Source organism: Theropithecus gelada, chromosome 4, assembly GCF_003255815.1.
Source record: "Theropithecus gelada isolate Dixy chromosome 4, Tgel_1.0, whole genome shotgun sequence".
Lineage (NCBI taxonomy): Eukaryota > Metazoa > Chordata > Mammalia > Primates > Cercopithecidae > Theropithecus > Theropithecus gelada.
In genome coordinates, this window is record NC_037671.1 from 158,510,042 (window position 1) to 158,532,538 (window position 22,497).

Genomic DNA, 22,497 nt, shown 5'->3' on the forward strand with positions numbered 1-22,497 from the left:
CTTTTCACTTTTTGCTTCTGTTTTTGATTATTTTTATTTATAGAGTTCCCCTGTCCCGAACACACTACTTCTTCATCAAATATATCAGGTATATATATAATTCAGTCTTTGTCCCTTCTATCACCACATCTTGTAGATGAAGCAAGAAATGCCACAGTCTTAGTCTAATTACTGCTTAGCCAAATGAGTACATGCTGAGCCATGTAAGCCCAAATCAACAGGCCACCCACCAAGAGAGTAAAAAGAAGACCCTGAGTCCTCCCACAGAGACCTGGAAGAGCTTTTGATGGAAACAGGAGATAATTGTGTTTTGCCATTGGCAAATGCATATAGTACCTAGCACAGCAACACATATGTTTAGTGTTTAATATATATTACTGAAAGTGTGATAATGAAAAGAAAAATAGTGGTTTGACAGACATATAGCCCAGTGTCTTCCTCCAAACTTTCTCCCTACATTTCTGAAGGAGCAATTCTAGGAAGAAACTAGTGGAGAAAAAATATATGGTCATTTACATTAGGCCACTTATATTTGACTGAGGCTTTTCAAACTAAGATTCAAGACACATTTAAATTAAAAGGTTGTGAGCCTGTAACTGGATTTCAAAATATTTAAAAATGTATACCTTTTTTCTACTAGCTTGTAATACTCTAGGCAGTTTTTCACTTCACAGAATTCCTAGTTTGTTTTTAATGTTACATTTTGCCAATTGGAAGCAAGTAAAAACTTGCGGATGTGCTACAGATAAGTAAGTCTCAAATGTGAGCTGATAAAGAATATCAGAATCTCTGCAGAGATAATGGAGCTAGGAATGTGTAGTTTGGAAAAACTCCCCAAAATGATTCTACAACTCCCCCACCCTCATCCGCATGTAGAACTACTGTTTGAGCTGTTACTTCATAATGAGATCAAACTGCTGTCATAGACTGGAACACCAAGACAAATGGCTAGAAATCTTGTACATGAAAACAGTGGGCCACCCAAAGTTTGTCTTTCCCTAGGAAGTTATAGAGAAATGAGGAGGTATCAGAAGATCACTCAATAAAAGAAAAATTTCTTTAAAAGACATATGGGTGGGATGAGAACGAATGATTCTTACTTTATCTGTAGAAACTGAATTTTGCTGCAACTAAAAGAGACCTGGATAATAGTGATTTACACAAACAAGATTTTGTTCTGTCAAGAAAACTGATATTCAGCAGTCCAGCCTGATGCAGTGGCTTCATGAGCTCTTCAGCAACCCAGACACCTTCCAGGTCTTCTTTGCCAATTTTAGTGCTGGTAACTCCTTCATCTCATCATCCAACATGGCTGCCAGAGCTCCAGACATCACGTGTATATCTGAGTTCCAGGAAACTAGACAGAGGGAGAAAAGAAGGGCATGCATGCTCACTTTAAAGAAGACTTCTAAGAAGAACCACCTAAAACTCCCCAACCTAGTCCCAAAGCTCACTGGGCTGCTTTCAAGCCTGGAAAATGCAGTCTTTAAGCTGTAAAATGCTATGACAAAATCAGGTATTTATATTAAAGAAAGGAGAAGGATAATTGGGAGATAACAATTTCTGCCTTAGAGACCTTTAACAACCTCAGAATCAGTCATAAAATAAAATTTATATAACATATATGTAAATTAGAAATACATATGAGTTTGCATTCATTGGAAATCATTTGGAAAAAAACTAATCCAAATTTGGGGTTGTATGAGATTTATATCAATCAAATGTCAATGTAAAAGACTGACATAAAATCAGTCAGGTTAGGATCAATAACCTTATCTTCTCCTTAGCAATAAGTCTCATTCTTAATCTCAGACTTTAAATTGTTTGTAATTATTTTTTCATATAAATTCAATGATTACCATCAAGTTTTTCTAAGCATCCAAAATTGACCTGCAGCACTGATGCTTCAAAGTTAACTTATATTTCTGTGATTTCACAAGTATAAAACAGGACTTTCTCCATTGTTTAAGATAAACAATACATTCACCTTTTTGAATAATTAGGTATCTCCTATCTGATTTTCACAACATAACAATTAGTGATTGCCCAACACTAAACAATATCTTAAGAATATAAATAGTTCAACAGATGATGGTAAGAAGAGTGATATTAAAGATAATAATTTATAAAGGTAGCATGAAGCCATTTATTAAACAAATAAATAACCAATTTTTAACTGTCTAATATATTTAGAGACTTTAATGAGTGATTAGGTCATCTTTGATACAAACACATCTTAATTATTGAAATAATACTCAACAAACTCCTTCCTTATTCAATTTGGCTTTGTCCATTTTCATTAGATTTGAAATCCGTATGGATGGAACTCACAAGAAATATGAGTTTAATTGAGGAATTTCAATGAAACAAAATGCTTAAGAAAAAAAAATGAATTAAATAGAACAACTTCAGAGTAAAAGACTTCCAGGATCTTGTCCTACACCCTACTCATTTCCATTGACATACCCTAGCCTTTGCCATTACCAATTGCAGCCTTTCTAGAATCTCAACTTTAAGCAGCCCATTCTCTGACTAACAGCTTCTGTTTTTGCAATGTATTCCTTCTACTTCTCCAACTTCACCAATCCATTTACAGTACCGTCTTCTCACTGTCTCTCAATGCCCCCATTTCCTCACATCTCTCCTTACCCACCTAAAATTCCATGGTTGTTAACTGTAATTGCTCCCCTGAATATACCCCCAAACACTTCATCCTCCTTTGCCTTGCTGAATTTTCTAGGAAAACCTCCAACCATGGTTATATGCATCTTTCCATCACTCCACACCTACATTACATCCAACTGAACATAGATGGAGAAAAACACACAACTATGTCAAATCTTTAGCAGCTCTTTCCCCATCCTCGCACTCAGTGGATGACCTGGCTTCCATTTTTAATGAGAATAACAGAAGCAACCAGAAGTTCTACAAGCTGTCACTCCACACCCATCTATATCCACATACTTTCCTTCCCATCCTCTGCCTGTAAATGGACTCTATATGGTCCTTCATCTCCCTTTGTGTACCACACCCCATCTCTTCTGGCCTATTAAATGACATGTCTCCAGCAATTTTCCCTCCCTCATCTGCCTCATCAATTGTTTTTCCTCTCTTGGAAATTAGCAAATCAGTGAGTTTTCACTTTACCCATCTCACCAAAAAAAAAAAAAAGCAAAACACAAACACATTTTTGCCCCATTTCCTTCCTTAGTGCATCAGTCTGTTTTCATGCTCTTGATAAAGACATACCAGAGACTAGGAAGAAAAAGAGATTTTAATGGAGCTACATCTCCAAATGGCTAGGGAGGCCTCACTATCATGTCAGAAGGCAAAGAGGTGCAAGTCACATCTTACATGGATGGCAGCAGACAAAGAGAGAGCTTGTGCAGAGAAACTCCCATTTTTAAAACCATCAGATCTCATGAGACCCATTCACTATCACAAGAACAGCACGGGAAAGACCTGTCCCCATGATTCAATCACCTCCCACTGGGTCCTTCCCACTGGGTGCCTCCCACAACACATGGGAATTATGGGAGCTACAAGATGAGATTTGAGTGGGGACACAGAGTCAGACCATATCACCCAGCTATCACTCTCTGCTCCATTTACAGGAAAGCTCCTTGGAAGTGTTATCTATATTTGCTGACTCACTCTTTTCCTACCATTCCCTCTTGAACTCATTTCATTCAGGCTTTCCTACAGACCACTTCGTCTAAGCTGCTCCTGTCATGGTCATTGGTGACCTCCACATTGCTGCATCACAAAGTCAATTCTCAGTCTTAACCTCACTTGATGTATCAGTACCATATGACAAGCTGATCATTCTTGAGATACTTTTTTCACTTTGCTTAAAGGATAATATGCTCTCCTAGTCTTCCTCCTCTTTTATGGCTGCTCCTTCTCAGTCTCATTTATTCATTGTTGGAATACTCCCAAGCCCAGTTCCTAGGCTTCTTATACATCTACACACTCCCTTGGTAATTTTTGTTCAGTCTCAGGCTGATGACTCTCAAATGTAGATCCTTACCCACGACCTCTTCCTTGAACTCCAGCTCTTTATAGACAACCAGCTACTTGACAGCTCCACTTGGATGTCTAATAGGCATCTCAAATCTCACTTACCTAAACTGAGACTCCTGGTCTCTCCATACATATCCAACATCTGCTCTTCCAGCAGACATCTCCATCTCAGTTAATGCCCACCCTATCTGTATTGGTCAGGCTCAGCTGGGTTCTGCTGCAGCAATAAATGAACTGAACACTGTACCAGTTTCCAAAAGCAAAGGTTTATTTCTTGCTGCCTGTCTCCTGTAGTTGCCATCCACATCAGCTTTACTCCAGGAGCCAGACTGACAGAGCAACTTTTATCTGGAAAATTGCTGGGTTTGTGGCAAAAGGAAAAATGACACATGAACCAAGTGCTGGCTCTTAAAGCTTCTGACCACTTCCATTGATCAAGCAAGTCAAATGGTTTCCCATTTTCCACAGGGAAGAAGTGTATTGTCCCCTTACAGGAAGGGAGCCTACATGGAGTAAAACTAAAATATTTGGTAAACAGTAAAACAATCTAGCACACTGGTCCCCCAGTTGCTCTGGCTAAAACTCTTGGCTCCTCTTTTGTTCTCAAATCAAATCCATCAATAGATCTGCCACTCTAGGTTCGAGCGCCCTGGTCCAGACACCATGTACAGGTTTCTATCCTGTCTTCCTGTTTCTACCCTTTCTCCACTAGCCTATTCTCCAGATAGTGGGCAAAAGTGAACATTTTATTTATTTTAATTATTAAAATTTTAGTTTAATAAATTATCTTCTTTTGGAATTCTACAACACTATTTGATAATTATTTTCAACTTTTATTTTAGAATCAGGGATATATGTGCAGGTCTAATCATACCTTTGTTATAAAGGTATGATCCGAGATTTGGAGTACAAATGAATCCGTCACCCATGTACTGAGCATAGTAGACAATAGGTGGTTTTTCACTCCTTGCCCCTCTTCTTCCCTCCTCCCACTTGTATTCCCCAGTATCTATTGTTCCCATCTTTAAGTCCACGAGTACCCAATATTTAGTTCCCACTTATAAGTGAGAACATGTAGTATTTGGTTTTCTGTTTCTGTGTTAGTTTGCTTAGAATAATGGTTTCCAACTGCATCCATGTGGCCACAAAGGATATGATTTAATTCTTTACGGCTGCATAGTATTCCATGTTGTACATGTACCACATTTTCTTTATTCAGTCCACCATTGATGGGCACCTGGGTTGATTCCATGTCTTTTCTATTGTGAATAGTGCTGCAATGAATATATGGGTGCATGTTTTTGGTAGAACCTGTGGGTATATATACAGTAATCAGATTGCTGGGTCCAATAGTAGTTCTTCGCTCTTTGAGAAATCTCCAAACTTCTCTCCACAGTGACTGAACTCATTTACATTCCCACCAACAGTGTATAAGCAAGTGTCAAAAGTGATCATTTTAAAACACAAGTCAGATTCTGTTATGCTTCTGCTCAAAAGTCTCAAATGGCTCCCTCTCTCACTCGGTAAAAGCCAACATGTCTCCAACAACCTTGTAAATTCTGACATGATCCTTTCATCCATCACCTCCCTGACTCCATTGCTGCTTTTTCATCTCCAGTTCGCTCTCTTCCAGCTATGCGGACTGCTCTGTTGTCCTCAAACAGACCAAGCACATTCCAGCCTCAGGACATTCACACTTGTAGTTTCCCCTTCCTGGAATGTACTTCTCCCAGAATTCCACACAGCTCACTCTCCAATCCTCTTCAGGTATTTGCTCAGATGCCACTTTTGAAGTTAGTCTTTACCTGTCAATCAATTTAAAATTTTACCCCCATCCCTCACCCTGAAACTCCCTCTTCTCTTCCTTTCTTGTTTCCATAGCACTCATCCCTATGCAATTTTCTGGTGTATTTTCACTTAGTGTCTCTCTGTTCCACTAGAACATAAACTCCTTGACTGTATGGATTTTTGTCCATTTTATTCATTATTGTAGCCCTAACATACTTTATCTGGATCAATTGACAATAAACATTTATTTAATGAATAAATTCGTGAATGTTTCAAACTATAGAAAGCTTTGAGGAACTCAAACATAGAAAGATGTAACTTAAAGAAACAGAAGAAAATACAGTAAATATTAGTAAATATTGTGCATTCACACAAACCCAAGAAGCTTGCTGGGTTATCTGTCCCAAACTGGAGAAAATGAAAAGAATCTGAGTGGGGAAATAACACTAAGAAAAAGCATTAAAAGTGTTATTTCTAAAATTATAGTATTAATGACCAAGGCAAAACTCTAAAGTTCCCTATTTCATTTATTACAGAATGCTTAATTTAAATTCCAATTTGAAAGTATATATATTTTAACTATTTATCTCTTACCAAAAGTCTACTACTTTTCTTGCCAAAGCAAGAAAGTAGTAGACTATCTCATAAATAGCTGTGCCACTCTAGGTGGTAAATCAAAATTTACTTTACTTCTGATTCCAGACTAAAAGGAAAGCCTTTTGGCTAGATTAATTATCTGCATCCTAGGCTGGTATTGTCTTAGTGCAGGATTTCTCAACCTCAGCACTATTCACATTTGTGAGCTAAGTAATCCTTGTAGGAGGATACTGTTCACATTACAGAATGTTGAACAACATACCTGGCCTCTACCCACTAGATGCCAGTAGCACTTCCCTAGTTGTGACAATAAAAAATGTTTACGAACATTACCAAATATCTTTGGGGTGGAGGAGGGAAAGGGACATCATCTTCTTTTCAGAACCCTGCCCTAGAGTATGACAATGCCCATCAAGTCAGCACTCTCATATGGTTTCAAGTTGTGACCTATAAAATGCTCTGTGGGATTATTAGAAATTACTGCACCAAACTAGGCAAGCAGATTCTAGAAGTATGATGTGGGGAAACAATGAAAAGGCTCCCTTTCAAATAAAGCACTCCTGATTTTTTTTCCTTAAAATTACTTTGCCTTAGAAGTACAGAAAGATGTTGCCTGGAAGGCATACCTTATTATTAAGGCCTATTGGCCATTAATGCTTTAATGATGGTCTAGGAACAGAGCTCAAAACCAAGAGGAAAGACAAAAGAAGTTTTAACAGAGAAAATGAAAGAAAATTCTAGAACATGAAATGGAGTCTCTACAGTAGGTAATCTTATTTAAGGAAATACATGAGGTTTCTGGCTTCATGGTAAGAAAGAGAGGATTACTTTCTGAGGGAAAATTCTGCGTGTCAACAATGTATTTAGAAATGGCTCTGCTAGTAACCTCAACTGAGGAAAAAATCAAACTGAAATGATCAATTAAAACTACTACGATAGCTTTTAATCAATATTAAATAACTAATTTTATTATTTTTATAGTCTGTACTAGCATTTCAAGTTTAAATGAATTGAAAATGAAATTATTCAAAACTGATAAGAACTCTGACATAAGTACATTAGTCAAATCTGAAATACTTTTGAAATCTTTTAAATGAACTCATCAAGTATTAAAACTTTTTAAAAATATCTTCTTAAGATTTTTATGTCTAAAAAACTTTTGTTTTCCTTTTCTAGCAACTGTTACATTCTCAAACTTAATGTTAAAAAAAGAAATGAGTAAAATAACTGTTTATGCCAGAGAGGAGCCCTTACTCTGAGCAGAACAACCAGCAATACTGACTCAATTCTTCTTCTGGAAACCACAAATAAGAGTTATTAGATATTTAAAGCATTTGAAGATTTTAAATAAATCAACTTTTAACTCTTTATAAAGTATATTATCAACGTCAGAGAAATGCAAATTAAAACCACAATGAGATACCACCTCACACCAGCAAGAATGACGCTTATTAAAAAGACAAAAAATAACAGATGCTGGTGAGGATGCAGAGAAAAAGGAACCGTTACACACTATTGAGGGGAATGTAAGTTAGTACAACCTCTATGGAAAAACAGTATGGAGGTTTCTCAAACAACTCAAATAGAACTACCATTCAATCCAGCAATCCCACTACCGGGTATCTATCCAAATGGACAGAAATAATATATCAAAAAGATACCTGCACTCGTATGTCTATTGCAGCACCATTCACAATAACAAAGATAGGGAATCAATCTAAGTGTCCATCAGTGGAAGAATGGATAAAGGAAATGTGGAATATATACACAATGGAATACTATCAGCCATTTAAGAAAGAATGAAATCATGTCCTCTGCAGCAACATGGATGGAAATGGAGGTCATTATCTTAAGCTAAACACTCCAGGAGCAGAAAGACAAATATCTCATGTTCTCATTCATAAGTTGGTGCTAAAAACAAACAAAAAGTGTCTTAACATGGACGTAGAGAGTAGAATGATAGATAATAGACACTTGAAAGGGTGAAGGGGTGTGAGGGAGAAGGATGATTTGGAATTAGTTAATAGGTACAATGTACGTTATTTGGGTGATGAATACCCTAAAAGCCCTAACTTGACCACTACATAATCTATGCATGTAACAAAATTGCATGTGTAGCCCATACATTTGTACAAATTACAGGAAAAAAATAAAATATGCTATCAAATTATTGACTCTGTATTTCTTTCTCTCCAATGAAGACATTCTAGCATTGAAATATGTATGGTTCCTATAATTTAAATCCACTTTTCAATTCTACATTGTAACTGGAAGAACTGGTATAAATAAATCTAAATGTACACATCATTAGAAACTTTATTCCAGTTTCCAGAGTAATTTAAATCTTCTCAACTCCACCTGACTTTGTACTAGAGCTATATTCAAGGAGCAGAATTGATTTGCTTCATTTTTCTATCCTCATCCTGAAAAAATACACAAATTAATTACAACAAGACCAAAAGTAAAAAGTTAATGACATTTTTTAAAACTTCATATATCTTTGAGTCCACAAATTGGATAACTGTTCTCTAAAATTAAATACTAGTCACAATTATATGTACTTTAAAGTACTCTTAGACTAACATCTAAATATAAATTAATAAACCAAAAGAATATTTGCCTTCATCTGTTTTAAAAACTCTTAAAATATGCTTTTGTTTAATATACGTCACTTTTATATGTGTACTTTTTTTTTTTTTCTTTGAGATGGAGTCTCGCTCTGCTACCCAGGCTGGAGTGCAGTGGCCCTATCTCGCCTCACTGCAACCTCCACCTCCCAGGTTCAAATGATTCAAGTGCCTCTGTCTCCGAAGTAGCTGGGTTTACAGGTGCACACCAAAATGCCCAGCTAATTTTTTTGTATTTTTGGTAGAGATGGGGTTTCACATGTTGGCCACGTTGGTCTCGAACTCCTGGTCTCAAGAGATCTGCCCACCTTCGCCTTCCAAAGTGCTGGGATTACAGGCGTGAGCCACCGCACCCCAGCCTATGTTTACATTTTACACTACAGTTAGAAATCAGTTTTAAAGGGAGAAAATATATGGCTCATCCATCAGTAGTGTGAATTAAGGCTTTCAGTTTAAGAAGAAAATTATGAACACAGCCCAAGTTCTCAAGTACCCATTTACAGAGGATCTTCCATTCTTCCGCCAAAGCTGATTTTTTTTGTTTTTTGTTTTGTTTTGTTTTTTTTGAGACGGAATCTTGCCCTGTAGCCCAGGCTGGAGTGCAGTGGCGCCATCTCGGCTCACTGCAAGCTCCGCCTCCCGGGTTCACAACATTTTCCTGCCTCAGCCTCCCAAGTAGCTGGGTTTCACCGTGTTAGCCAGGATGGTCTCAATCTCCTGACCTCGTGATCTGCCTGCCTCAGCATCCCAAGTAGCTGGCACTACAAGAGACTGCCACCACACCCAGCTTTTTGTATTTTGAGTAGAGACGGGTTTCACTGTGTTAGCCAGGATGGTCTCGATCTCCTGACCTCGTGATCCGCCCTCCTCGGCCTCCCAAAGTGCTGGGATTACAGGTGGGAGCCACCGCACCTGGGCCCAAAGCTGATTTTTTAAGAAACTGTGTTAAGAAATAGAGCAAAAACAAACACGCAGCGGTTTCCTATGAAATGGCTTACAATGTGCATATTCTTGAGTGATTTTAAAAGTCTCAGCTTTTATTTAGTTGTATTTGCAACTGTTTAGTTAATATTTATTGACTTGTGCATAACTCTCAGGAATAGGAATGTATCTGTGAGTGGAGAGAAGTTTCCTGGTGCACTCAAATGAACTGTTTACTTCCTTTGCTAACTCTCATGTCTGGTTGGGGATCTAGAAGTTTCTAAGGCCCAAAACAGTCACCTGGAATACTGTGCCCAGGGGAATGGGTTACATTGTTTGGGTATGTGTCCTATTTGAATCATAGAAAGAGCTTTCTTTGTTTTATTTTAGTTGGTACTAGCCAGTTCTATTGCTTGTCGCTAGCATTAAAAACTAAGAGCCCTGAAAAAGGTACACAACATTCCATAAGAGATGAAAAATGAATGAGACCAGCCATGAGATGCGTGACACAATGCAAATACAAGTTAAGAGGATGCTGTGACTAGCTGAATACCAGAGACAGTAAGGCAAAGGTAGTTTTGGTTGCATGGTGACAAAATATTTAAACTCAAAATACTTTAATCTGAATTAGCAATACGCACATCCTTGCCAAGCAAAAGCAAAGCATAAAACAAAAATAAACTTGTGCTGTGTTTCCTATCTCAGATAATATTACAAACTCAAGCCACTTTATCCCCAATTTCTAGCTCCCTAGACCTTCACAGTCATTAGTCACCATGTCTTGTCTATCATACCTCAAAATGTTTATCAAGTAAATACTTTCCTCTCCATTTTCGTCATCATTGCCTTGTTTTCAGCTTTATCCTTTTTCCAGTCACATATCATGACAGTCTCCACCACGCAACCTACACTCCTGCTTCAACAGACTATTTGCATGTACCAGAAACACCAAGTATTCTCTGGCTGCTCTTTGAGTTGACACTGTGTTACCTCTGTTCATCCTTCAAGATCACCCACACCCCTTACTTCTAGAAGAATTAGCCCTTGTCTTTTTAGCATCCTTCTGATCCTATATTCTCATAGCATTACCATGTGCATTACAATTAAAAGATGATAACTTCTATCTCTTCTAATACAAAATGACTTCTATTAAGGGCAGGACTTGTCTTATGCGACTTTTTATATCTAGTCGCTTTAACAAGGTTCAGCACCTGATTTTTAAAAATCAGTAATTCGTTTAGTTTAAATAATCAACTGACCACAGAACAACTGATTAACCAATAAAGCACTTAAAATTAGCAATTTGAGGTAAATCTATTCATTGATAACTTACATAGGATTTAGTTTGGTTTCAATGCTTTTCACAAGCTTTATCCATACTTTACAATGCTCTCATAGGTATCAATTCATGTTAGAAGAAATCAAGGAAGAAATTGCAGTAAAATCTTCATTCTTATCAGATGTGCTTGATAAACCACCACTTTCCTCATCTTAAACAGCAGGTAGTTCCTGGGGTTATGGACCTTACACCATCTCAGCATTCAAATGAGTGTTATTACCAAAACAAATAAATAAATAATTTAAAAAACCTTCACACAACATTTGGACAATGTCAGAAAGAAAAATTGATACTAAGAAAACTTAATAAATTCACTTCCTAAATGTTGAACCTGCTCTTAATTTTATATTAACTTTTATTTCACCAAATAGAAGGGTTTTTCATATGCCATGTACATTTATATTTTCATCAAGAATAAGAAGCATCATTTGACTAGAACTGTAATTATGTTTTCTTTTCCTCAACATGATAAAAGTGTTGAAGTAGTTTTCCTAAGTGCTGTATAAAACCGGTTAAGAAACCAGTTTTCCACCCCCTTTGGACTTTAAACGATGAGTAGCCAATATGAAGTTCCAAATATGTACAAAAATTATTTAAGAATTTACAGACTAAACAGACAACCTACAGAATGAGAGAAAATTTTTGCAGACTATGCATCTGACAAAGGTCTAATATCCAGCATCTATAAGGAACTTAAACAAATTTACAAGAGGTAATAAACAACCTCATTAAAAAGTAGGCAAAGGACATGAACAGACGCTTCTCAAAAAAAGACACATGTGGCCTACAATCATATGAAACAAAAGCTCATCATCGCTGATCATTAGAGAAATTCAAATCAAAACTACAATGAGATACCATCTAACACCAGTCAGAATGGCTACTATCAAAATGTCAAAAAATAGCAGATGCTGGCAAGGTTGTAGAGAAAAAGCAATGCTTATATACTTTTAGTGGGAGTGTAAATTAATTCAATCATTGTGGAAGACGGCATGGTGATTTCTCAAAGACCTAAAGATAGAAAGATCATTCAACCCAGCAATCTCTCTCTCTATATATACACAAAGGAATATAAAAATACACAAAGGATGTATATATACACAAAGGAATATAAACCTTTCTATTATGAAGACACATGCACGCCTATGTTCATTGCAGCACTAGTCACAGTAGCAGAGACATGGAGTGAACCTAAATGTCCATCAATGATAGACTGGATAAAGAAAATGTGGTGCTTCTACACCATGGAATACTATGCAGCCATAAAAAAAATGAGATCATGTCCTTTGAAGGAGCATGGATGGAGCTGGAAGCCACTATCCTTAACAAACTATCACAGGAACAGAAAAGCAAACACCATATATTCTCGCTTTTAAGTGGAAGCTAAATGATGAGAATACATGGACACATAGAGGGGAACAACACACACTGGGGCCTATCGAGGGTGAAGGGTGGGAGGAGGGAGAGGATCAGGAAAAATAACTAATGGGTACTAGGCTTAATACCCGGGTGATGAAATAACCTGTACAACAAACCCCCATGACACGTGTTTACCTATGTAACAAGCCTGCACATGTACCCCTGAACTTAAAAAAAAATTATAATGTCTGCAAATAATAGTAATATTTAACATTTAATGCTATCTTATTATGAATGTCCTTTAGTTAATTATTTTTGGCCTCATTTTACAAATGAGGAAAATTAAGGAAAATAAAAGCTAAATAATGTGGGCACTATTACACAACCAGAAGGTGGCAGAGCCTGGATTGAAACGAAGCTATGAGTTCCAGAGTCCATGCACCTAATTGCAAAGTTTTGTATGGTAAGGGTGGGAAAGGGTAAGAAAGACAGGGGAAGAGATGCCACCAAGCAGCTTAACCAAATTGTATTATTCAGTAACAACATGTGTTCTCTTTCAGTGTTTGTGTGTGTGTGTGTGTGTGTGTATAAAAATACACACACACATTTATTTTACTCTGAACTATCTAGGATCTTTTTTCTAGAAACGAGAAATATACAAATATGCAAAATGTACGAATACATTTTGAAGAGGAAAACAGTTTTCAAAGACTTTTAAGTATTCTAGAAATCTTAGAAATGACAAGTTTAGATATCATGAGATTAAAGAGAAATAACCATGATTTTTTTTAATGATCCTGGGAATGAAAGAGGTGGGTCTTCAATACACTAACATTTAAATTCTCAGCTTCAGGATAAATTGAGTTTTCATTCATGCTCTGAACCCTCTTCCCTTAGCAATGAAGCCTCGGCATCCTTTTGCTTCTTCTGTGCCCTCGAGTGAGAACTGAGTTATGGCTGGCTGTCTCAGGAAGAAAATAACTATTACAAGACATAAGATGGGCTGGGGTGGGGGAGGGCTAAGGAAAGGCCTGCCATTTAGCTTGTAAAGTGCAGCAGCTGTGGCCTGTTTTCACTAATATCTGACATGTTTCTTTGGCCACTTGCCAAATTGAGCTGTACCCAACACTTCTCCCATCCTTCCTGTGCCTCCAGGATCCTTTGTAAATGCTACTTGAGACTCCAGTCTACACCAAATCAATCCCCTTGGTTCCTTCCTCCCCTTAATGCACAGGCATCCCACCCTAATTAATTAACCCAACACCAGCTTCATCCAGGACCTTCCCACACTTTGCCCCTTCACGCAGCCCAGAAACATCAGCACATTCCTGACTTCATCACTTGTCAACTCCCTTTCTGTTAAAGACCAGTGTCCCCTTTCCCTGACCTGGCCTCTGATTTGATCTCACTTTAAAGTATCCCACTTTAAGAGACAGTAACAAATGCTGCCTTTTTCCTGTTTGGTTTGTTTATTCATGCTTACCCAGTCTATTATAATTAAAGACCAAGGGAATTCTAAGAAGAGTCCAGGAAGATGGTTTATGTGTTTGATAGGTGGATAAATCCAATACTGGATTTGTAACAAAGTTCACTTCACCTATTGCTAACTGTGTGAACTTGGGTGAGTTTCCTAAGCTCTTGTCATTCATTCGAATACTTATTGAGTGCCTGTTACTATGCTACATTCTATTGTAAATGCTGATGCTGCAATTTAAACAGGGAAGCAAAATTACCCACCCTCTGTGATGTTTATATCTTAAAGAGGAAGAATAACTGTTAATAAATAGATGGATTTAAAAACACAGACATTTAAGAAAAAAATATAAGGAATGAGAGAAGGATAGGGAATGTCAAGATTAGGAGTAGAAAGGAAGGTAGCAACTTGGAATAGAGTAGTCCCTAACTTCCTGATGTGATGCTTCACCAGGCCTGAGGTCATGCAGATAGCTGAGAAAAAAGCATTCCCAAAAGAGGAAACAGCAAGTGCAAAGGCCCTGAGACAGAAGAGTGTTGCCTGGCATGTTGAGCAAAGAGACAGCTATGGCTGGCAGAGAACAAGAAAGCAGTAGCAGGTGATGTCAGAGTAACAGGGAACTAGAACTCAGAGGGCCTTGTACGTGATAATAGAGAATGTGGATTTTACTTTGATAGAAATGGGAAATCACTGAAGGATACTGAATAAGAGTAACATGATTTGATTTACCTCTAAAGAATCTCAACTAACTCCTCTGTAAAATAGTGTAAAATGTATAATAAATAGAGCGGCGAAGACCAGTCTGCCTGCTCAAATCTCAGTGCCGCCACTTACTACCAGTGTGACTTTAAGCTAATTATTTAACCTTCCTAAGCCTTGATTTTCTCATTTTTCCTTTTTTTTCTTTTTTACAGAGGTAATCAAAAGTGTTCTCATTTCTAAGGTGGAATTGAGAGCAGTTCCCATTTTGTAAGTTTAAGAAAAAATAAATGCACTGAAGTGTTTAGTGCAGTGGATACCACACAGAAAGCCTGAGACACGCTGGTATTATCAGGCTGGAGAGAATCAAGTCCTATAATGTACGTGCGGTATTTGCTTGTGTTGCCCAGCATAGTGGCATAGTGAGCACTTACATGTCATCTACTATTAGCTACTAGCATTACCAACTACTAACCCACTGGCTGTTTTAAAGTAACTTTGTACATTTAAAAATTTTATAATATACCACCTTAAAAGAATCAGAATAGCAAAATTTAACAGATAATGTTCAGATGTCTCTGAACCTTCTTATTCAAAGTACTCTGCAAAGCACTAGAAAGCCATAGGTACTTGGGTAAAAAAGAGAGTGCACACGCATATGTCTCTCTCTTTCCCTTTTGTTTTATCACATATATAAAATAAAAGTTATATATACATAATTATCTATATAGTAAACATATATATCTTTATGTATATATCTTCCCCTTTAAAAATTATCAATGTATGTAGAGAGAGAATTTTATAGATAATTTTTAAAGCAGGAGAAATTATCTATATACAGATAATATTTTAAAGAAGGGGAAAGAGTTAGTTAAGGCAAGTTTCTGTGTGTTGCTGACCCCTGTTGGGTGGAAAAATTAAAATTGGTCTTCTGAAAGAAAGAAAAGTGAATTCTCAACTCCCTGGTCATGATCCTGACCTGGAACCTACTCTCATCCATTTCATTGATTCCATGCCTATGGCCATCAATGGAGATATTGGAGGCCTATTGGTTCTTCACAGCCCTGCTTCATTACCCAAATGTTATGCAGCTCATACCTCATTTCTTTCCTGAGACCTAGGCTACCTTAAACTGAGAGGGTGGATCTCATCTTTCTTTCCCTTGCCCACCATACTCACACACACATACATACTGACATACTCCCAAAACAAACACACGTCCCCCAAGCATAGGTCTCTTAGGAAACAACCACATATCCTAATCTGTTCTTGATAGTCAGCTCACAAGAACAAAGGAGAGAAAGATTAATGTAGAAACCTGCACTAAAGGCTGAGTACGGTGGCTCAGGCCTGTAATCCCGGCACTTTAGGAGGCCAAGGCAGGTGGATCACTTGCAGTCAGGAGTTCTAGACCAGCCTGGCTAACATGGTGAAACCCTGTCTCTACTAAAAATACAAAAATTAGGTGGCCGTGGTGTTGGATGCCCGTAATCCCAGCTCCTCGGGAGGCTGAGACAGGAGAATCGCTTGAAACCGGGAGGCAGAGGTTGCAGTGGGATGAGATCGCACCACTGCACTGCAGTCTGGGTGACAGAGCAAGACTCCATCAAAAACAAAAAACAACAAAACAAACAAACAAAAAACAAACCTGCACTAGAATAAGTGCTAGTTCTTTATTTTCTTTAAAGACAGACAAAATGCGATGTTTTAATTCTCATTTTACCTAATAATAAAGAAAGGATGTACCATTAAAAATCAAGTAGGAAATTATCCTTGTCTTATTGTCACTTTTTAAAAATTGTGCTATTCTGCACAGGACCAGTTTCTCTAGAATGTTCCCTTGCTGACTTTTCCTCTAGTAGTATCAGTTATACTGAAAATCAGTCGTACTCTTACTTTATTTTACTGGGCACCATCAAACTAACAGAAGAGGTATACAAAGACAGGGAGAACTACCACTGATACAAGGCCTCTTCCGGACCGAAACGCGCAGCCGCACCTCTCTGTTCCGGCAGGTGGAATAGGCCCCCGACCTGGGATCTCTACCCAAAAGGAGGAGGTTAGAACACAGGTGTCCTATTCCGTTGAGTCCTCCATCATTTACTAGACAAAGCTGCGCAATCAGAATAACAAAATGCAGTCGGGAGAAATTGCTAACCTCTGTAATCCCAGCATTTTGAGAGGCTGAGGCTGGAGGATCGCTTGAGTCCAGGAGTTCAAGCCTGCAGTGTGCTATGATCGGACCATTGCACTTCAGCCTGGGCGACAGAGTGAGACCCTGTCTTTAATAATAATAATAATAATAATAATAATAATAATAATAATAAAAAATCCAAAACATCAAGAAATTGGGTGTGACTTTTTAAAATACACTTAGAAAGGGAACAGTTAGAATCTTAATTTCAGGGATACTTTACTCCTAAACCTATTCTTTTTGTTTATGCAGAGATTGACCATGCCTACAGGGACAACTGGAAAACAGAAATGAAACCATATAAGCCAAGCACTCAGGCAATCTTTGTCCTCCCAGTTGACTTAAGAACGCTTGCGAAGAAAATGTGGCCTCTTTAGATCTCAGGTAAGGGATCCGGCTGCTCTCTTTTTCCTGATACACCTCCATCCTGCAGGATAGTTGGGAGTGAGGTGTGCTGAGAAGGAACAAGTTGTCCGCTTTAACTTGACAAGACACGGCTTCCCCTTGCCTCCTACTTGAAGTATTCTAGTCGCTGGAATAAATGTTCAGGTGTTTTGGCTTTTGTCTCTTCCAGTTCCGCCCCTCTGTGCCTCTCCGGCAGAGGGCGCCTTTTCCACTGGGTCTCACTGTGGGCTGCTGGGAGTTTTATTCGGTTTGGGCCGGGAAGGAGCTGTGGTGGATCCGCGCCCGCTGCCTGGGCGCCGCCTTTGGCCTGGTGAGTCCTGGCCCATCCCGTGCAGAATCAATCGGGGCTCCTCCCGCGCCTGCTCCCCAGGGGCTGAATCCGCCCGCCCGGGGGCCAGGTGCCCGTGAGATCCCAGGCGCTCCACCGGGAGGCCCTGCCTGGATCGAAACTCGCACGCGCCCCGCCCTCTTGTTACCAGTTCTCTCTGGGCTTGTGGAAAGAGTTCCCCAACCTGGGATCTATACCCAGGAGGAGGTTAGGACACAGGTGTCCTATTCCCTTGAATCCTCCATCTTCTTCTACTCTCTGTTATTCTCCTCTTTTGTTAGTTTGATGGTGCCCAGTAAAATAAAGCAAAAGAATACAAGTGATTTTCAGTATAATTGATACTACTAGAGGAAAAGTCAGCAAGGAAACATTCTAGAGAAACTGGTCCTGTGCAGAATAGCACAATTTTTAAAAAATGACAATAAGACAAGGATAAATTCCTACTTGATTTTAACGGTACATCCTTTATTATTAGGTAAAATGAGAATTAAAACATTGCATCTTGCCTGTCTTTAAAGAAAAGAGAGAACTAGCACTTATTCTAGTACAGGTTTTTTTGTCTGTTTTGTTTTGTTTTGTTTTGTTTTTTGAGACGGGGTTTCGCTCTTGTTGCCCAGGCTGGAGGGCAGTGGCGCGATCTCGGCTCACTGCGTCCTCCGCCTCCTGGGTTCAAGTTGTTCTCCTGCCTCAGTCTCCCTAGTAGCTGGGATTACAGGCATGTGCCACCACGTCTGACTAATTTTTGGATCTTTAGTAGGGACAGGTTTCACCATGTTGGTCAGGCTGGTCTCGAACTCCTGACCTCAGGTGATCCACCTGCCTCGGCCTCCCAAAGTGCTGGGATTACAGGCATGAGCCACCACTCCCAGCTTTTTTGTTTGTTTTTTTGTTTTTGTTTTTGTTTTTGTTTTTGAGACGGAGTCTCGCTCTGTCGCCCAGGCTGGAGTGCAGTGGCGCTATCTCGGCTCGCTGTAACCTCCACTTCCCGGGTTCAAGAGATTCTCCTGCATCAGCCTCCAGAGTAGCTGGGATTACAGGCACTCGCCACCACGCCCACCAACCTTCCCCTTCTTGCTGCAATCTCATCAAGACCGCTCTTCTCTCCTGAGTAGCTGTGGTCTGCCCTTTTCTTGGATTCCTTAAGATCGGCAAAGAGCGGGGAGAGAAAGCGTAGCTAGCCAATAAGGAAACACGAACTGAGAAGTATTTCTGAAACATCACTCCTGTCAGCGTTATTAGAGTACTGATGGCCCATATTACGGTGTCGCTGGTTGTATGTCTTCCCCCGCACAGTGTCCAGTGCACCCTGAGGACAGGACTGCTTTTACTCTACCTTTGAATCCTCAAAAGGTACAGCGGCCAGCCCAGTGCTTGGCACAGAGTCTATTGATGATTGATAAATAATAATCTACGTCAAAATTTGGATGAGGGTTCTCGTCTTTGTGTCCTTACTTTTATTTGAATTTGACCTTATAATTGGAAGTTCAGGGGACAAATATTTGCTACCATGTTGAAAATCTTAATACTACCACCCTACTCATTGACACAAATATGAGTAAGACTATGCTAGCTAAAGCATCTGACTACATGTTGATTGCTATCAGGATAGTGATGGAGTATTTTTGCTTTCTAAAAAATTTAAAGCTTTCCAGAGAAATCTGTCAAAATAATTATTGCATCCTAACACCTTTTATTTTTGTGGGGGAGGGATGCCTAAAACATCGGAAATTTATTGTCTTACAGTTATAGAGACCACAAGTCTGAAATCAAGGTATCAGCAGGGACATGCTCTCTTAAAGGCCCTAGGGAAGGATCCTTCCTTCCTTCTTCAGGCTACTGGTGTTTGCTGTCAGTCCTTGCCATTCCTTGACCATAACTTCAATCTATGCCTCCTTCTTCACATAGCCTTCTCCCCTCTACTTGTGTGTCCAGATCTCTAGGTGTGTAAGGACACCAACCATTGAATTATGGCCCACCCTAATCCAGCCCCACTTCACTTTAACCTGCTTATACCTGCAAAGACTTTATTTTTAAATAAGGTTACATGCACAGGTCTGGGTAGACATAGATTTTGGAGGAATACCACTCAACCGAGTACAACAATTATATTTGGAGATTTTAACACTCCAGTTTCAGTAATCGAGAAAATAGACAAAAATCAGTAAAGATATATCAACCAACTTGATCTAATTGACATATGAAGAACACTATAACCAACAGTGGCAGAACAGCCTTTTTAAGTGCATCCAAAACATTCAACTAAAAGGGCTATATAAAAACCAAATTACAATCAATTCCACAGGATTGAAATCATGCACAGTATGTTTTCTGAGAATAACAGAAAGAAAACAGAAAACACAAACAAAAAGAAATATATAAAAACTCAAAATACTTGAAAATTATGAAAAAACCTAATAGGACATTTCTAAGAACTTTGGAATTATACAACAAACTTCTCAATTTGTCCTGTATCCAAAGAAGACATCAAAAGTAAAATTAGAAACATGTTGATCTGAATGTGACTGAAGACAATGAATGTAATATCTGTTTTTATAAACATATCTGAAAACTGGCATGTCATGAATGCTAGAAGTCAAAAACTGTTGTAGGGATGAGAGTATGATGGTGTCATACAGCTGCAGTTAGATAACCTACCTTTAGGTCAGTTGCTTGTTTTAGACACATTCTTATTTCATTAATATATTGATTCCTAAAACTCAGTACATCTACCTGCCTTCTATGGAAGTAAACAATCCTTAGATAGACGCAACCAAGATTTTTGAGCTTGCAACTCCTTGAGGAGATTTTAAAGGAAGTTTTTAAAAAATTAAATATATGTATATCCTATAGCATATACAGTGCATACATACATATCTATGAACATGTATCTATATCAGTTTGTCACAGGGCTCTCTAACCTGTGATCTATAAACTTAGAGACATGATGAGAGCTTTACTGAATATTCAGATTTTTCCATTGTGTGTGCCTTTTTCTGGAGAAGGCTATACAGCTTTCATTAGATTCTGAGAGAAACCCGTGAACCCAAAACTTTAAAAACTGGTCTTAAAGACAAAAGTGTATTTCAATACTATTCTTTACTCTTGATAGTATCTCTCGAATAGGGACCCTGTAGGGTCTTGGTTTGTTATTGAGATTTTGGATGCCCAAGTAGTGAACATTGCAAAACATTAGGAATAATCCTAATGCAAAGAACGACCAGATGTGATAACATAACACAGCCCCGTTTGAGATTCTTGATGTGTTTAAAATTTAAGTAGCATTATATCTCTTTACAGAACTAGCTTAAAATTAAAATGGAAACAGTTTTTATGCTGTCTCTGAAGCCAAAAATATAAATTCAACTCTGCACGTTTTTTATTTGAAGGCATTCACAAATGACGTGCAAGGAATACATGCTGGCCAAAAGACATAGCTAAGCATTGTGTTAAAAAAAAAAAAAAAAAGTGTGTAATTTTAAGCCAAAAACTATTTAGGAATCAGTTTCTCATGTCCTAATTATTAAATTAGGAATAAAACCAGGAAAAAGATGTTTAAAGTGGCATGCTTTAAATATTAAGTATTCTCTTTAGGTTTAATAACAACTTTTAAAAATCAAACAAAAATCAAACAAAATTGATTTAAAATTTTAAAACTTTTAAAAATCAAACAAAATTGATCAACAGTCATGCAAAATTGTAAACAGTCACGCAGGACTGAAGAAGACTTCTCTATTTAGATTAACAAGAAAATGGTGCTAGAGGCAGCTTGGTGAGACACTGAGAACTAAAGTCAACAAAACGAATGTGTACTGGGAGAAATGATTTACACACATGTTCTGAATGCTTCTGCTTAGATTAATATTTTCCTTCAAATAAAACTGGTCAAGTTCAATAATGCAGCTATAAAGATGAATCTACAGTAAGCAAGTCATCTGGTCATTCAGAGCCAACATATGAGAGTTATTCTAGAAAAGTATAAAATAACCAAAAGTACTTTGGAATCTCTAACTATAGCATGTATAAAATTTTTTGCATGTATGACAGTGTATAATGGAACCTCCAAACAAATCCAAACTTACAATGTCTTCAAGATGTAAGTGTCAGCATTATAAAGTATGGGAAAAACAAGTACCTTATTTGGCATCCCATTTAAACCATATATGGCTTTTCTTTGCCTCTTGAGTAAAATGTCCTGCCATTTACCCTTAATTGTCATGCTAACATCCATCTCAGAATCCGCTTCCATCTTGGAAAAGGGGTAGTAAGATGCACATGAATAGGTATCTCTAACAAATCTTGATAATTTGCCTTCAGAGGGGATACTCTAGAAATAACATCACAGCTAAGACATCCTCTTGACTTTGAACTCAAGTCAAGACTTAGCAATGCATTTTTCACATTGTGGATTAAACATGTGCTTTCCTTCATGGTGCTGTCAGAGTTAAAAATCAAGTATTAATAGCTATATAAATGAATATAAGTGGAAGGTTTATGAGTCAAGGGAAAAAAGACACTTAGAAGGCAATGTTACCTCCTGCTGTCTAAAACTCGTCTCAGGAAAGCCCAATGAACCAGAGCCATCTCCTCTGCTGCTTTCTCTTTTCTGACTATCCAGGTATCATAGGATTGACAAATCCACATTCTTAAACTGTGTTTCCTAACTTAGTCTGACACTAAGTGCTCGAAGCTGTTGTTTAGGAATCACCCTCTCACTCTAATAAGAACTTCATTATTACTGAGTAA

General features: G+C 38.2%; 1 long non-coding RNA gene across 1 annotated transcript in view; it reads left to right on the forward strand.

Annotated features, from left to right (window-relative positions):
• Positions 1-928: 928 nt before the first annotated feature.
• The window catches only part of LOC112623608, a 33,429-nt gene continuing 11,860 nt past the window's right edge, over positions 929-22,497 (forward strand). Inside the window, exons 1-2 of the long non-coding RNA XR_003119174.1 lie at positions 929-1,516; positions 17,274-17,405. This is a non-coding gene — a long non-coding RNA (uncharacterized LOC112623608). The remainder of the gene's footprint in view (positions 1,517-17,273; positions 17,406-22,497) is intronic.